This window comes from Tupaia chinensis, unplaced genomic scaffold (assembly GCF_000334495.1).
Source record: "Tupaia chinensis unplaced genomic scaffold, TupChi_1.0 Scaffold149807_2, whole genome shotgun sequence".
In the NCBI taxonomy this organism is placed as follows: Eukaryota; Metazoa; Chordata; class Mammalia; order Scandentia; family Tupaiidae; genus Tupaia; species Tupaia belangeri.
Window position 1 is genome coordinate 669,836 of NW_006209652.1, and position 14,921 is coordinate 684,756.

Genomic DNA, 14,921 nt, shown 5'->3' on the forward strand with positions numbered 1-14,921 from the left:
CCCAATGAAATAACTGTTTGCTTTCAAAATTACTATAGTATACATGTACATCTTTTAGGATGGAATTTTAAATTGCAATTAACAAAATGTAGATGAATATGTTTAGGAATGAATAGTGACATCCAGATAAAAGGGGCTGGAGAAATTTGTAGAAATGCAAAGGTTTTCACACTGTTACTGCAAGTGTCCAGCACAGAATGCTGCCAGATGCTTGCTACATCTCTTAACAATCTAAAAAGCAAAACATTTAAAACAAGTTAGTATGATTTTGCTGCTGAGGTAGAAGGGTGTGGGAAAGAACTGAAAACTAGAGTAGAAAACAGAAACACTACTGTGAGCTGTGGTTAATAAAAGAATGATCTATTTATAAAAATCAGTGCTGTAGTCTTTATATTGGCATTTTTCAAATGAAATTATAGACTTTGCTCCATGAGAAGTCTGCTTCGTTTCCTCTCATACTTTCTCTCATTTATTAAAAGATAAGGACTAACGGAAGTCCGATCACAGCTGTAAGACAGTATGATTTTATCTGTCTTTCATAGAAGTGGCCTGTGCTAAGGAAGAGGTATGAAGCAGAGGAGAAAAAGAGAAAAGGAGGGATTGAGGAGGGAGGGAGGGGGAGAGAGAGAGAGAGAGAGAGAGAGGGAGAGAGAGAGAGAAATTGGAGTTGAAACCAAAATGTCATCTCTAACAAAGATAAAATGAAGTGAAATAGAAATTCTGTGAGTTCACAATCATTACAGTTGAATACTCGTACCAGGCATCAGAGGAAAGAACAATGAGTGGTCAATGGACTTTACTTCTTTTTCTTAAATTATAATCTGTATGACTTTTACATGTTTCTAGGATTAGCTGAGCAAGCCACACAGAGCCCACCTGACAAGCAGTCTATGGAGGATGTTAAATGAGAACAGCAGAGGTTGGGTGTGATGCTTGTCAAGCTGGGTTTTCATAGCAGCCGCAGAAAGAGCTATGGCTGAAGCTCCTCTCCCTTCATTTCCAGAGATTTAGGCAATATCCGAGTGGTGCATGTGGGGGAGCTGCAGGACAGATGCAACCACAGCTGGCTTTGCACATCAATAATGGCGAGCTGTATTTTCTCATAACCTTTCCTTCTTTGTTCAAAAGGGGACTTCCATTTTAAACTGTAATCTGTGACTTCTGTAACGGACATTAAGGAATCTTGCCGACAAATACTTCTGGCTGATTTCTTTTTTTCTCTCCTTCTCGCTGTTTTAAAAGAAAATCATCACTGGAGCATTCTATGCAGGTGAAAGATGCCAGACCTGTAGGAGAGACAATTAATCTCTCCTACTCCAAGATTTCTGATGGTATTAAGTTTTTAGGGGATCTTAAGCAGAGCTGCACATGAATGTTATAAGTGAGTAGACATTAGCCACACTTATTCAGAGATAAAGCCATTTCCGTAATTGTCAGACCAAGATCTTGGCTTGCATTTTCGACTTTCAATTTTTGTTTACGTTCTACTTGATTGTACATTCTGAACGTATTGCTAATGCCATCTTAATCTTGAGTGGATATTTGATAATATAACAACAATAATATTATGACAATAATAGCAAAAGTATGACTAAGAAAACTATAGGACCCTAAAATACAAAGACATTGTTATGCCTGAGTGGGCACTGTAATGTAGTCTTGGCAATTCCCTGGTAGACAAATGTAACAATGTTTGTTTGACAATATGCAACCGAATCTCTCTCTCTCTCTTTCTCTCTTCTCCCCCAGAAACCTTCTTGAGAATGAGGCTTCTTTGACTGTAATACCAGAGATATGCAGTGAATTGTCGAAATCTAGAGAAAAGTATCATTTCCCAGGTGAGGAAGCCACTTTGGCCACTATGTGATGCATCACCCATAATGAGAAATCTATTTTATTTGAACATCTCTTATTTGATAGCTTCAACTAATCCTAAAGACTTTAAACTATTAAAAATTTGGATCTCTGAAGCACTTATGGAGAATAAGGAGGAAAGGGAGAAGAAATAAACAACAGTAAAATAGGGTTATTTTAGGGTTTGGTATAAATTGGGCCTTTGGGGGGGTATGTTTACAAATTTAAATGCCATGTGCCATTGACAAAGTTTAACCACATCTGGCATTTGTACCTTGCAAATGAAAAGCAGAAGGTGGTTAGTCATCTGGCAAAGCAATTTTAGTATACTGCACCTACTCTCAATTGCAGGGCAAAGCTTCTCCATGTAAGAAATCTAGATGTGGATGCTTTGTTTCTTTCCTATGTTAAAAGTTACAGGATACTTACAGATAAGACATTATTCTGATAGCCTTTCCCACAGTGTGTGTGTGTGTGCGGTATGTATCAAAACATCACCCAAGAGCCTCAAAATACATGCAATTATTATTTATCAATTTTTAAAAGTGAAATATGTTTTTAAAATATTGTTTGTAAACAGCATTGGGATAGTCTATTTTTCTGAAATTTGGTTAGTTTGGGAACACAAGTTGATGTTACTGGGCACTAAGAAATCAAATTTTAACTAAGTGTATCATTTTGCTTATGATAACGTTGTTACTAGTTTCCTTACCTGTTCTATTGTGATAGAAGGAAGCTTTTCCTGACCTGTGATCCTTTGCTTCTTCAGTATTTGAAGTCTGCTTTCTGAAGAAGCTGTTGCTTCTTCCCAGCTTTGTCTCTCTGCTTCTCCAGATGTGTGGTGGCTCTGCTCAGATGCTACCATATACCTATAGGGCACGAATGCACTGAGTGGAGTGGGAGGTGGTAAATGTTTCTATGTGTTGCCTCAGAAGCAACATCAAAATTTTGTATTTAACCTTAATACACGCTGGTGGGAAAATAAGGTGAGTAAATAAAGTCATTGGATAATAATAATATCACATGACTTACATGAAGAAAAGAAAGGTATTTTATTGTTGTAATTTAAGACCATTGATGCATAGCTAGCAAGACCTATAAAAAACTGAGCTAGATTTTTTTCCTAACATGTTACAATCATTTTTTTTTAGAAAGAATTTTTGCTATAGAGTGCATACACTCACCAGAGAGACAGAGACACAGAAAGAAAATGAAAAATCACTGCCCAGAGAGGATGATCATGCTACAGTTCCTTCTCTTTCATTCTCCTCTCAGGATTTAGGGCATACACGCACACATGCCTGGCTTAGTTTCGAGCCACCAGGTCCTGAACTCAAACTGCAGTCAGCCACGTAGAAATCCAGCAATTTAAACACTATGCCATCTGCTGTCCTCCACACTCTACAATACTTTATAAATTTACAATCTGAAATTTTATTTTTTCCAGTAGTTGAACTGCTGTTAACTAAGCAGTGTTTGTAATTATTTTGGAAACATGCAAACAAAAAATGACTAGATGAAAACCTATGAACAATAGTGAAGAAATGTCCATTCTTTCCATTGAATAATCAAAGCTTAGCTCAGTTGTTATTGCATAGAAAATTACTTATATATCCATACTATTTAATAAATGACTAAGCAGACAAATAGCTGAATGAAAAGATGAACACAAAAAATTGAAAATGCCTTTGGAAAAATGTAAAACAAAAGTCAAATTTGACTTGAAATCATTATAGATATTAACTAATATTAAAATGTTATTATCATTAGAAACAAAACTTTTATAATTATCTGACGATATAACTGGTTTCAAAAAAAATGAAATTTAATAGATATCTCCTTTATACTCCAAACTACTCTGACAGAGTATAAACATGAATACTCCCAAAAGTTTCAATCAACTTTCATCCATTCCTAAATCTTACTGGCACTTACGCGGGAGTGGAATAATGGAGTCTTGCTATCTAGTTTCCCTGTTTTTGAACATACTAAATTTCCTTTTTTCTGCTTGTGTCTGACTCTTTTTTCCAAAGCTGCATGATTCTGTCTTAATTGATTTAAGCTCAATTTGTGTATTATATCTTCACTGACATTTTTCTCACCTCCCTATGCTTAGGAGAACTGGTTCACAATTCGAAATTATGTAACCTCCCAGCCCCATAAGACTCAGCACATATACTACTTTTAAAAAATTATTCATTTTTTAAGAAAGATTTTTGCTATAATGAGCATGTACTCTCTAGAAAGATAGAGAGACAGTAAGACATCACTCTCTAGTGGTGATGGCTATGCCACAATCTTTTCACCTCCAGTCTCCTCTCGAGATCTTGGGTACTCATGCACATGCACCCAGAGTGAGTTTTAAGTCATGCAGTTCAAACAAACTGTGGTCGACTACGTGGGAGTCCAGTGAGGGAGTCCAGTGACGTAACCTTTACATTATCTGCTAATTCCCACTGCATATACTTCTATTAACATATTTTTAGAATGGTATTTTAGTTGTGGATTCCATATAGACATTATTGAATCAGCCTGTGTTTCCTTCAATCCTTTAGCAAAATATTAGCACAGTATCTGAAAAAATGGGCACTCAATTTATGTACAGTGACTAAATCTATAAATGTAGACAAGGGTATGTGCATAACAGATAGAAAGTGGCCCTGAAAATATAACTAAAAGCTTAATTATCTGAGGTGAAAGGGAGTATATATTGCTAGAAAACAATCATTGGAAACAAAGGATAGGTAATTGCAACTCTATTTTATAAAAGAACAAAGCATAGAAACTAAAGTGTAGAATTTAACCATGAAGATTTTATTTTAAGGCATTAAGTAAATTCATATAAGCATTTTTTTAATTTGAAACTTTTTTGAGCTAATATCTTAAATAAGTTGCATATGTTAACATTTAACTAAGAGCACTCTTTCTAAAAACTCAGAGAGAGTTAATAAATCTTATTGTTTTCTTTCAGAAAAGGCGACTCTCACAATTTGTAACTTCAAATAAACTAAAATTTTCTCTAGAGCCTAGTGTGTATTAGGTTTTGTAAAAGTTTTTGAACAACTAGAGCTATGGCTTATTAGATACAATGTTTGATGTAGATGTATTACATCTTAACAATTGCATCACTCAACTCTATGTCTTATTCACTAGGACTATGAAAGCATAATTGTCTTTAATTTTATTTCACCCACTAGGATTATGAAAGATGTTAACATCTTATTTGTAAGATGTTAGCATTTTCCTATAAAATTTTCACTTATGTAATTACTTCTTTTCAAAAAAATTTAAAATAATTTTTCCAGAGGATGAATGTGCTTATAAGACAGAGAGAAAGAAAGTACCTGACTACACCATGATCCCTATCAACTTCCACTTCCCTCCTTTCAGGGTATTGGACACACATGCACACATACTCAAAATGTTTCCCAAGCCATCTGGTTTGGGTCATAAACTGCACAGTCAGCCATCTGGGATCCAGCCACCTAATCACCCTGGCCCAACTTATGCTATTTTATCCTAGTATTATCCTATTATGTGAGGCAGTAGTACTTAGCACATTTAATATTATCATATTCTAAATAAATTACAAGATTAAATGTTTGTCAAAGAAAATAACCGTCTTTGCTCTACTAATTTTTTGGATTTCAAATTTCTTCACCTGACCTAACCACAGTGGTGCAGGTGATGGGAGCACCACTCTGCAATGCTGGAAGACCCGAGTTCATTTCCCAGGGTGATCTGACACATGCCCAGTGCCTCTGTGCCCATTATCCTGATTGGCTGGAGGGCATCAAGGGCAGGCGGAAGGAAAACTGAGGCATGTTGAGACCCTGTCAATGTTGCCTATTTTCCTCCTTCTCTCAATGGAATAAATAAATGACAAATTAATTATCCTTATTGTTGTATCAACCTAACTTTAATGTAGCTTATATTTACTCAATGTGTCTTTTTCCACAGCTGTTCTTTTAATTGTTAATTTACCAGAGGGCACGTGTTCTCACGAGAGAGAGACACAGAGAGAGAGGAAGAGAGGGAAAGGGAGGAAGAGGGAGAAAGCACCGCCCCATGGGTGGTGATCATGCACCCATTCTTTTTCTTTCATGTGTCTCTTCTTTCGGGAGTTGGGACACTCATGCATACATGCCCAGAGTGTTTTTCAAGCCATCAGGTGTGGGACTTGAGATACTCAAGTCACTGTGTCTGGACTGGAACTGTGTGGTTAGTATATGGGATCCAGTCCCTTGAACCAGCATCTCATGGGCTGACTTCCCGCTGCTTTGTTAACCCTTATAAATGATATCATTTTCCTTTAGGTGCTTCTTATGGAGTATGTGTTTAGATTTTAATAGATTACCCTTATTGCTGTAAATTATGGAATTAGCTACTTGTCTGTCATCTTCTATGCTCTTGTTCTATTTCCATTTTCTTTTTTATTTTGGTGGGGGAGAGATTTTTGCTATAGGGTGCATGTGCTTGCCCGAAAGGCAGAGAGAAACAAAGAAATAGAAACTGAAAATCATCCCCCATGGGGGATGGCCACACAGCAATCCCTTCTCCTCTATTTTCCTCTCGGCATCTCGGGCACACACACATATGTGCCTTTTGTGAGTTTTAAGTTGCCGGGTCTGGGACTCGAACCACAGTTTACTACATGGAAGTCCAACAACATCACCATTATGCCATCTGCTGATCCCTCTTTTTCCATTTTTAAGGGCTTCTTGAAAATTTTCTTTGTTTTCTGAATGTTCTTTCATTTTTGCTTTTTATACTGAAAGTAAAGATCTAATTAGTAACTTTAATTACTCAGAAATAGTTTAAAATATTCTCAAACACAGACTTCAATTCTGAAATATCTAAAATTCAATTATGAAACAATATATATGAAAAAAGAAACTATTGGATTCCATCCTAACTATGTTACAGACTGTTACAAACTGTTCTACAATTTTGTCACAAGAAAACTTTTATCTCTTTGGTCTCTCCATATGAAGCTGGCATCTTTTCAAGTGCCCATTTGCCATATGGACAGTCTCATTCTCTTCCCTCCACTTTATTTTGCCTTGTTTGTCTAAACAAAGGAGAGGCACAGACTCCAGCCAGAAGTGCTGACTACGGCTGGAAAAGTGGGGCTCTGGTTTACATCATTCTCTAGCTGCTGTTCTGTCATTGCTCCTTGCTGTCAGAAGGTGTTGCTCATGGACACAAGGATGGTGTTCTACAATCATACCACAGTGGTGCTTGTCTATGAGGTGGCAATGGCCTCCTTGTTTGCAGATGACGCAGAAATTCCTTATGAAGGAAGCCAAGTGCACAGTGGCTATGCTGACAGTTCAGTTGTCCCAGAGCTCCATGCTCACAGAACAGGGTGAGCTCTTTCAAACTGAAAAGTCATCTCTATTTTCTCCTGCCAAAGCATGGTGTTGCATGTTTGGTGTTTCTAGTGCTTTTGTTCTCATCTCTTTCCGTATTGCAGTGTACTTACAGTTGAGTGTCTGTTTCAGTTGAATCTCTATTCTGTTTGTACCTACCAGAGCCTTTCTTTTTAGAAAGTTATCTGTGCCTTTTTGGGATACTGGGCAGATACTGGCTAGCCACACCTTCTCGTATCTGTAGAAGTAAATTTTGAAGATATGTGGGTCACAGGTGGCATGGAGACTGAGGTGGCTGGATTCCAATGTCTGATTGAGCAGTTTGAGTCCTGGACCCTGAGTCGTGAGAGACATGATAGGTGCATGTGTGCATGCCCAAAATCTCAAGAGGAGACTGGAGTAGAAGGGATCACACCATGGCCATCATCTCTGGGGGTGATTCTCATTTTTCCTCTCACTCTGTCTCTCTATCTCTGGCAAGCACATGTTTCCTATACCAAACTATATTAAACAAAAAATATTTAGGGCATGCATTTTCTCAGAGTTGTATTTTGTTTATGCTACAGAAATTTTGTATTTCTTCTTTTAGGATTTTGGACATGCACATATATGTGCCTAGCATGTTTTTCAAGCCCTGGATCCAGGGGGTTTTGTTATTGTTGTTTGTTTGTTTTTCAGTATGGAAAGAGAAGTTTTAATAGAAAGGTAAAGATTTCTAATAGAAAGGAAATACACCCCCTGTCTCTGAAAGGGATACGAGTGGGCAGCTGCAAGAGGACTACTGCAACTGGCCTGAAGTTAGGTGTTACTTTTATCCTGGAATTGGTAATGAATATTTAACAGAAAAAGGTCTGTCATAGTCTGTCACAGTTCTTTGGTTTCCTGGGCCTTTTTCCTGTGTTTGTGCATCTCTTTCAGGTGAGGAATTTAACTTTCTATCACACATGCCCAGGGTTTTCTTTATTATTTATTAGGATTTCTTCTGAAATTTATTATTATCTTGGAGAGATTTTTGCTATGGGATGCAGGCACTTGCTAGAGAGACAGAGAAAGACAGAGAGACAGAAAGTGAGAAATCACCTCCACAGGAGGCATGGTTATGCCCCAATCCCTTCTCCTCCATTATTCTCTTGAGATTTGGGGTACATACATACGCACATACCAGGCGTGAGTTTTAAGCCCCTGGATCCGAGACACAAACCATGGTAAATCCTGTTGTAGTGCAGTGATGTAACCATTACACTACCTGCTGTTAATCAATTAATTAAATTACATATAGTTACTGTGTATCATTATAGCATACCAAATGAATTTTCCCAGCCTGGATACACTATATATTTGTTCAAAGATATAACCATACATATTATCATCAACAGATAATTTTCCATTTTTGTGCCACTTAAATGTTTTTATTTTTCCTTCTTCTTGCCATGTGGCATGTGCATTTACCCATGAGAGACAGAGACAGAGACAGAGAGGGGAAAAGTGAGAAATTCCCTTTCCCCAGGAAGAATGGTAATGCATCAATCCTTTCTCCTCCATTTTCCTCCTTAGACTTTGGACATGCATGCACATGGTATAGGATTAAGATATTGAACTCTCATGTAGCCAACTGTGGTTCTTGTCCTGGACCTAGTGTCTTGCAAATCATTCTGGGCACATGTGTGTGCATGACCAAAATCCCAGGAGGAGAATGAAGGAGAAGGGATTGTAGCATGGCTGTCTCCCCAGGGGAGTGATTTCTTAATTCCCTTCTCACTATCTCTTTGTCTTTCTCTGATAAACACATGTGTCCTATAGCAAAAACTTTAAAAAAAAAGAGAGAGAAAAAGATGGAAAACCAACAGGTAGTATAGTGGTTAAACCACCTGGCTAGCTGAGGTTCCAATCTCAGACCCAGCAGCTTGAAAATCATTCCGGTGCATGTGCATGCATGTCCCAAATCTCAGGAGGAGAATGGAGGAGAAGGGATTGCAATGTGGTCATCCCCCCCTGGGGAATGATTTCTCATTTTTCTTCTCTTTGTCTCTCTTCAGAGAGCACACACACTCTATGGCAAAACAAAACAAAACAACAACAACAATAAAAAAATCTAAAAATAAAAAAAAATGATAGGACCAACCCTGTAGTCTAGTAGCCTAGTGATAAAGTGGGTTGAATTCTTCATGTCCTACCATGGTTTAGATCCCACATGGCCTATCTCATCCCTGCCCTGGTGGTGTGAAAAACATTCTGGGGTTATGTGTGTATGTGTGTGTGTGTGTGTGCACCCCAAATCTACACAGAATGGAAAAAATGGAAATAAAAAGGATTTCAGGTGACTATGACCCACTGGGCGAGTACTTTCTTTTTCTGTCTCTCTGTCACTCTTGCTGGTGCACATGCCTTCTGGGAATTTTAAAAATTAAAAAAATAAGTAAAAAAAATACTGAAATATTTCATACATAATACCAATGGCAGAATTTAGTAAATTACTAATCAATCACTAATATAAACTAATTTCTGAACCATATTAAAATATTTATTTGTTTGTAGTTGGCTAGTTTGAATCATGATCCAAAGTTTATCCATAACATTTATGTTATGATCCTCCTAATGTAAACCAACTCTTGCTTCTGAAATATTTTCTTAAAATGATTCTTCTGTGATCGATTGGTTGAGATAACTGAGCTCCACATCTTGGAAAATTATTTACCTTATGTAACTATTGGCTTCTTCATTGTACGATTTAACTAGCTTCCCTATAGTTTTTATTTCCTACAAATTGAAATCAAGTCTTTCTTTCTTTTTTTTTTTTCTTCCGTTTACTAAGGGAGCATATACTTGTCAGAGAGAGAGACAAAGAGAGACAGGAGAGGAAAAATGAGAAAGCCCTCCACAGGGAAGAATGGCCTTGCCACAATCCCTTCTCCTGCATCTCCTCTCAAGATTTTGGGTACACCTGAACACTCTCCCCATCCCTACCCACCTGGCATGTTTTTCAAACTGCTGGGTCTGGGAGTCAAACCACTCAATTGGCCATATGGGACCTAGTCACCTTAACCACCATACCAGTTGCTGGCCCAAATCTCAAGTCTTAAATTCAGGTTGACATGTTATTAATCATTTTTGTGTTGTTGTTGTTTTGAGCCGAGAAAGGTTCATAGGTGGTACCATGTACATTATATTTCCATCCCTGGAGATATATGATATCTTGTCTATAAGTCCAAGTGATCTTAAAACTCATCACTGGGGGGAAGTAGGAATGGTTTGACCCCTCCATTATAAGTTCTTACTTTTCCCATTATTAAGCTATTATTTCTCAATTCCAAGCACCTTCTTCTCTGCTCATCTTTGTGATGTGGTAAAGACTGCACAATCTATACTTGTTTTTTTCTGTCTGACTTTTTGTTAGGTTCTGTTAATAGGGGGCTCTAAAGCAAGACAGAGAGGGGAAAAGTTTCTCAATTTCTTGTTTGTTTGGTGTTTTTTTCAGTATCTTCCAAAAAAGTGGTCCTTTGCCATGGAAACAGTAGTTGACCCTAAAAGGAGTTAACTCTATATCTTCATTTTTCTCTTTCTCTCTTATTTATTTACTATTGGGATTCATATCTCCAACTTCATCATGTCTCCTACATAACAGCACTACCAGGTGGCCAGCATTCTTCCCTCAGAAGTTTGAGTTCCATGGGAACCAGCAGTTAGCGTAATGGCTATGTCGCTGGACACCCACGTAGTCGACCGGGGTTCACGTCCCGGACCCGGTGGCTTAAAAACTCATGCCAGGTACGTGTGCGTGCGTGCCCAAGATCCCGAGAGGAGAATGGAGGAGAAGGGATCGTATTGCAGTGTACTTACAGTTGAGTGTCTGTTTCAGTTGAATCTCTATTCTGTTTGTACCTACCAGAGCCTTTCTTTTTAGAAAGTTATCTGTGCCTTTTTGGGATACTGGGCAGATACTGGCTAGCCACACCTTCTCGTATCTGTAGAAGTAAATTTTGAAGATATGTGGGTCACAGGTGGCATGGAGACTGAGGTGGCTGGATTCCAATGTCTGATTGAGCAGTTTGAGTCCTGGACCCTGAGTCGTGAGAGACATGATAGGTGCATGTGTGCATGCCCAAAATCTCAAGAGGAGACTGGAGTAGAAGGGATCACACCATGGCCATCATCTCTGGGGGTGATTCTCATTTTTCCTCTCACTCTGTCTCTCTATCTCTGGCAAGCACATGTTTCCTATACCAAACTATATTAAACAAAAAATATTTAGGGCATGCATTTTCTCAGAGTTGTATTTTGTTTATGCTACAGAAATTTTGTATTTCTTCTTTTAGGATTTTGGACATGCACATATATGTGCCTAGCATGTTTTTCAAGCCCTGGATCCAGGGGGTTTTGTTATTGTTGTTTGTTTGTTTTTCAGTATGGAAAGAGAAGTTTTAATAGAAAGGTAAAGATTTCTAATAGAAAGGAAATACACCCCCTGTCTCTGAAAGGGATACGAGTGGGCAGCTGCAAGAGGACTACTGCAACTGGCCTGAAGTTAGGTGTTACTTTTATCCTGGAATTGGTAATGAATATTTAACAGAAAAAGGTCTGTCATAGTCTGTCACAGTTCTTTGGTTTCCTGGGCCTTTTTCCTGTGTTTGTGCATCTCTTTCAGGTGAGGAATTTAACTTTCTATCACACATGCCCAGGGTTTTCTTTATTATTTATTAGGATTTCTTCTGAAATTTATTATTATCTTGGAGAGATTTTTGCTATGGGATGCAGGCACTTGCTAGAGAGACAGAGAAAGACAGAGAGACAGAAAGTGAGAAATCACCTCCACAGGAGGCATGGTTATGCCCCAATCCCTTCTCCTCCATTATTCTCTTGAGATTTGGGGTACATACATACGCACATACCAGGCGTGAGTTTTAAGCCCCTGGATCCGAGACACAAACCATGGTAAATCCTGTTGTAGTGCAGTGATGTAACCATTACACTACCTGCTGTTAATCAATTAATTAAATTACATATAGTTACTGTGTATCATTATAGCATACCAAATGAATTTTCCCAGCCTGGATACACTATATATTTGTTCAAAGATATAACCATACATATTATCATCAACAGATAATTTTCCATTTTTGTGCCACTTAAATGTTTTTATTTTTCCTTCTTCTTGCCATGTGGCATGTGCATTTACCCATGAGAGACAGAGACAGAGACAGAGAGGGGAAAAGTGAGAAATTCCCTTTCCCCAGGAAGAATGGTAATGCATCAATCCTTTCTCCTCCATTTTCCTCCTTAGACTTTGGACATGCATGCACATGGTATAGGATTAAGATATTGAACTCTCATGTAGCCAACTGTGGTTCTTGTCCTGGACCTAGTGTCTTGCAAATCATTCTGGGCACATGTGTGTGCATGACCAAAATCCCAGGAGGAGAATGAAGGAGAAGGGATTGTAGCATGGCTGTCTCCCCAGGGGAGTGATTTCTTAATTCCCTTCTCACTATCTCTTTGTCTTTCTCTGATAAACACATGTGTCCTATAGCAAAAACTTTAAAAAAAAAGAGAGAGAAAAAGATGGAAAACCAACAGGTAGTATAGTGGTTAAACCACCTGGCTAGCTGAGGTTCCAATCTCAGACCCAGCAGCTTGAAAATCATTCCGGTGCATGTGCATGCATGTCCCAAATCTCAGGAGGAGAATGGAGGAGAAGGGATTGCAATGTGGTCATCCCCCCCTGGGGAATGATTTCTCATTTTTCTTCTCTTTGTCTCTCTTCAGAGAGCACACACACTCTATGGCAAAACAAAACAAAACAACAACAACAATAAAAAAATCTAAAAATAAAAAAAAATGATAGGACCAACCCTGTAGTCTAGTAGCCTAGTGATAAAGTGGGTTGAATTCTTCATGTCCTACCATGGTTTAGATCCCACATGGCCTATCTCATCCCTGCCCTGGTGGTGTGAAAAACATTCTGGGGTTATGTGTGTATGTGTGTGTGTGTGTGTGCACCCCAAATCTACTCAGAATGGAAAAAATGGAAATAAAAAGGATTTCAGGTGACTATGACCCACTGGGCGAGTACTTTCTTTTTCTGTCTCTCTGTCACTCTTGCTGGTGCACATGCCTTCTGGGAATTTTAAAAATTAAAAAAATAAGTAAAAAAAATACTGAAATATTTCATACATAATACCAATGGCAGAATTTAGTAAATTACTAATCAATCACTAATATAAACTAATTTCTGAACCATATTAAAATATTTATTTGTTTGTAGTTGGCTAGTTTGAATCATGATCCAAAGTTTATCCATAACATTTATGTTATGATCCTCCTAATGTAAACCAACTCTTGCTTCTGAAATATTTTCTTAAAATGATTCTTCTGTGATCGATTGGTTGAGATAACTGAGCTCCACATCTTGGAAAATTATTTACCTTATGTAACTATTGGCTTCTTCATTGTACGATTTAACTAGCTTCCCTATAGTTTTTATTTCCTACAAATTGAAATCAAGTCTTTCTTTCTTTTTTTTTTTTCTTCCGTTTACTAAGGGAGCATATACTTGTCAGAGAGAGAGACAAAGAGAGACAGGAGAGGAAAAATGAGAAAGCCCTCCACAGGGAAGAATGGCCTTGCCACAATCCCTTCTCCTGCATCTCCTCTCAAGATTTTGGGTACACCTGAACACTCTCCCCATCCCTACCCACCTGGCATGTTTTTCAAACTGCTGGGTCTGGGAGTCAAACCACTCAATTGGCCATATGGGACCTAGTCACCTTAACCACCATACCAGTTGCTGGCCCAAATCTCAAGTCTTAAATTCAGGTTGACATGTTATTAATCATTTTTGTGTTGTTGTTGTTTTGAGCCGAGAAAGGTTCATAGGTGGTACCATGTACATTATATTTCCATCCCTGGAGATATATGATATCTTGTCTATAAGTCCAAGTGATCTTAAAACTCATCACTGGGGGGAAGTAGGAATGGTTTGACCCCTCCATTATAAGTTCTTACTTTTCCCATTATTAAGCTATTATTTCTCAATTCCAAGCACCTTCTTCTCTGCTCATCTTTGTGATGTGGTAAAGACTGCACAATCTATACTTGTTTTTTTCTGTCTGACTTTTTGTTAGGTTCTGTTAATAGGGGGCTCTAAAGCAAGACAGAGAGGGGAAAAGTTTCTCAATTTCTTGTTTGTTTGGTGTTTTTTTCAGTATCTTCCAAAAAAGTGGTCCTTTGCCATGGAAACAGTAGTTGACCCTAAAAGGAGTTAACTCTATATCTTCATTTTTCTCTTTCTCTCTTATTTATTTACTATTGGGATTCATATCTCCAACTTCATCATGTCTCCTACATAACAGCACTACCAGGTGGCCAGCATTCTTCCCTCAGAAGTTTGAGTTCCATGGGAACCAGCAGTTAGCGTAATGGCTATGTCGCTGGACACCCACGTAGTCGACCGGGGTTCACGTCCCGGACCCGGTGGCTTAAAAACTCATGCCAGGTACGTGTGCGTGCGTGCCCAAGATCCCGAGAGGAGAATGGAGGAGAAGGGATTGCAGCATGACCATCCCCCCTGGGGGGTGATTTCTCGCTTTCTGTCTCTATGTCTCTCTCTGTCTGTCTGGCAAGCGCACGCGCCCTATAAGCGAAAACCTCTCCAAAAAAAAAAAAAGAAAAAAACAACATCGCCTCCAGGCCACCGCACCC

The 14,921-nt window shown here is 38.4% G+C and overlaps 2 pseudogenes; both read left to right on the plus strand.

The window, feature by feature from the left end:
* LOC102495075 (la-related protein 7-like) overlaps window positions 1–7,226 on the plus strand; it is a 54,897-nt pseudogene extending 47,671 nt beyond the window's left edge.
* Window positions 1,788–14,921, plus strand: part of LOC106734209 (non-histone chromosomal protein HMG-17 pseudogene) — a 19,610-nt pseudogene continuing 6,476 nt past the window's right edge.